General features: G+C 31.4%; 1 non-coding gene across 1 annotated transcript; it reads left to right on the top strand.

Annotated features, from left to right (window-relative positions):
- Positions 1-466: 466 nt before the first annotated feature.
- On the top strand, positions 467-573 carry LOC121215130 (small nucleolar RNA R71). Its single transcript, XR_005910860.1, has one exon. It is a non-coding gene; the product is annotated as a small nucleolar RNA R71 (small nucleolar RNA).
- Positions 574-3,458: the final 2,885 nt, after the last annotated feature.

Genomic DNA, 3,458 nt, shown 5'->3' with positions numbered 1-3,458 from the left:
CAATAACTTCAATAGCATCTGGCATAGTTAAGTTGGAAATGATCATGTATTACAAAAATAGTTGCAATTAAGGGCTTCAATTGTCTTTTATATTGGCCATGGCACAGCCATATTATCATTACTCTCCAAGTTTAAAACTTTTTTTGGCATTATAGGTTGATTTTTGAAGATGGAATCAAACCTTTCTCTTGCTTCCTCATCTTGGATCACAATTGGATTCTTGGCAGAGGTCTTAGAAGATCTAGTTCTCTTGTAAGACATGGTGATTTTTCTTGAAAAATAGGCAAAGTTTCGGTAAAAAGAAGAGAAAAGAAATTGGACATTGTTGTTAACAATCCTTTCGATGATATCGTAAGCCTCGTTATAAGACTTAGATAAAATCACACCATTTGTAGAAGCATCTACCACTAATCTTGTATGTATGTTGAGAACATTATAAAATATCTCCAATTGGATACGATAAGGAATCCCATGATGTGGACACTTACGAAGCAATTCTCTGAAACTTTCTCACACCTTATATAAAGACTCGTCATCCAATTGTTGGAAAATAGTTATCTCATTTAGCAACTTTGTGTTCTTGCTCGGTGGAAAATACTTTACCAAAAATCTTTCTGCTAATTCTTTCCATGTAGATATTAAACTTGGTGGCAATTAATTCAGCCATGCTCGTGCTCAATCTCACAACGAGTATAGAAACAACTTCAACCTTAATTTATCTTCAGTCATACCAGCTATATTAAATGGATCACTCAGCTCCATGAATAATCGAAGGTGAAGATGTAGATCTTCCGTGGGTATACCATTGAACTAGCCTACTATTTGGAGCATTTGAAACATCACTGGTTTCAATTCAAATTGGGGTGCCTCAATATCCGGCCTCCTAATTCCTGGATTTAATTAATTGAATAATGGCATAGCGTATTGTCTTATGGCACGATCCCTATAATCCAATGTAAGGATTGGTTTGTGCACATGATTGACTCCATTACCTTTTCAATCATTTTGATTTCCAAGGTCCCTCTTGGTTTGTCTTTAAGTTAATCTCTCGTGTCTTCTCTGTCTAAATGCTCATTCAATTTTAGGGTCTACAAATAATAGATCGATGATTTGATCTATGCTCATAAACCCCTGATAAATAAATCACAAATAAAGAATAAATTACTAATATTAGAAATTAAATAAAACCAAACTGCAAAAATAATTCCACAAAAAATGATTAAGGCAATAATCCCCAGCAACGAAGCCAGAAACTTGTTACAAGATTCTATGCAAGTGTACACAGTCGTTCAAGTAATAAATAAGTAAAATGAATCTCTCCATAGGGACTGTGTATGTTAATCGATTATTTGTTTAATTATAAGTTACCAATTTGGTGGTAAAAACACAATATTTTGAGTGATGGATTATTAAATTAAATTAGCTAGATGCAAGATGATCCCTATGCAATTAACTCTAAATTCAAACTATCTAAATGTATGAATGAATGGCTTTAGCAACAAAAAAATCAACATAAAACAAGCTACAATAATTATATTAATCAACTTAATTCATTTTCATCATGCTTAACAGTGTTCGAAAAATATTCCATGGTAACTCGATCTATAATGAGTTCGGAAACCAAATTAAGTCTTCTCGGAATCTTTTACTTAGTGAAATATGCCTTTTACTAATCATATTAAACTAAGATTTTCTTAGTATTTATGCGAGCTAATAGGGACATTTACGTTTGAAACTGTTTAATCACATAAACCTAAAAACTGTGCAAGATAATAGAGCTAACTAAAGATATTATGAACCTCTAATTTAGTCAGGTTTAATAATCTAAATTGAGAATTGCACTTTTCAATTATGTGTCTACTAGCCATCGTCTGGTTAGGGTCACTTAACTAACCTGAATGTATCCAATCATGTATGAATGAAATACATCTTGATTTTAATTTAAAACATGATCGATAGAGGCACAAGCATGTTAAACATGAATTAGACAAGTATTATTGACTTAACAGAATCATCCTAGCAAATAGGATTAAGTTGTCATCATTGATTTCAAGAAAAATAAACACATAGCAAACATAATTAAATTAAATAACAAGAAGGAAAGAGTAAAATCTAATTCAGTTCAGCAGCCTTTTAGATCTTTTTGACTAAGTGTTCCTCCGTTGTATTCGTTGCTCCTCTGTTACGGGTTTCTTAAGGTAGCCAGCCAAGGAAGTATCTTGATAAAGCTTTTTCTAGGTAAAGGATGGAAGGGGAAATGGAACGGCTATGCAAAGGAAAAGAAAAGGGAAATGAAATGAGAGTGTGGAATGAAGAGAGAATGATGAATGAGTGATAAGGGGTGCTTTGAAAGGTGAAAGGTGTGTGGTATTTATAGGTGAAGGTAAGGGTGAAGTTTACTAAAAATAGAATTTGAAATTCCTTGCTTTAATTTTAATTCAAAACCTAACTATTAATAGCCATAAGGTAGACGGTTTCAAAGGGTAGACTTTTGTGCTAATTTATGACGTCTTTCCAACTGCAAGGACCTTCAACAAAATATCCTGAAGCATATTTTTGGGCAGCCATTTGCTTATGCCGAAATTGGGCTTTAAATCCTCCTTGTTGGATGATTTCTTAGTCTAATAAATAATCAAACTTGTCCATCATGTAGCACACTTTTACTGGGTCAACTTAACATCCTTATGACCCAATTTTACATGGTCTTGTCGTCCAAATTGAGTGGGTATGTGCATGTCAATGCAACATTTATATTAATCTCATCTTCTATGGTCCTACTACAATGTGAAAATTCACATATTAATAATTAACATGAAATAATATAAATTATGCACAAAAATCATGTAATAAAGCATAATTTCACATACTTTATAAATTCATGTCCAATATTAATATTTAAGTAAAATTCACTTCATTCAATAACAATTACTCAAGATCAACATATTTATTAAGTCAAAAGGTGGTAAAAATATATAGAAAACCCCTATATAATTTCGGGTTTACAAAGGTCTATAATGGATGAAATTGAAGTCGGATTGAAAAAAAACTCATAATTGAAAGTTATGCTTGTTTCAATTTTAAGGACTAAATTGAATAAATTGAAAAATATTTGTAAGTTTTAATTAATTATAAATTGAGCTAGAAACTAATGTTATGCATTGTTGAATTATCAGTAGTAGCTAAAGATGACATGGGAGCATCAAAAGGAAAAAGAAAGGCGAGAACTGATGATGAGTAGTTCGAGTTTTCTATAAGTGTTTCTACGATTTAATGCTTATTTAATTTTTATATTTTTGTGATATTATACATTGTACACTATTGTAGTAGATTTCTAAGGGTAAATCAAAATGAATTGGAGTAATTGAGATTGAATATCTAGATAACGACCAGAATGAGTAGATTAGTAATTTTTGAATCAATTTATATTTGATAATTGGTATGACATTAAATTAAAGCAT

Source organism: Gossypium hirsutum, chromosome D02 (assembly GCF_007990345.1).
Source record: "Gossypium hirsutum isolate 1008001.06 chromosome D02, Gossypium_hirsutum_v2.1, whole genome shotgun sequence".
NCBI classification, from domain to species: Eukaryota; Viridiplantae; Streptophyta; class Magnoliopsida; order Malvales; family Malvaceae; genus Gossypium; species Gossypium hirsutum.
This window is presented reverse-complemented; position numbering and strand designations above follow the sequence as displayed.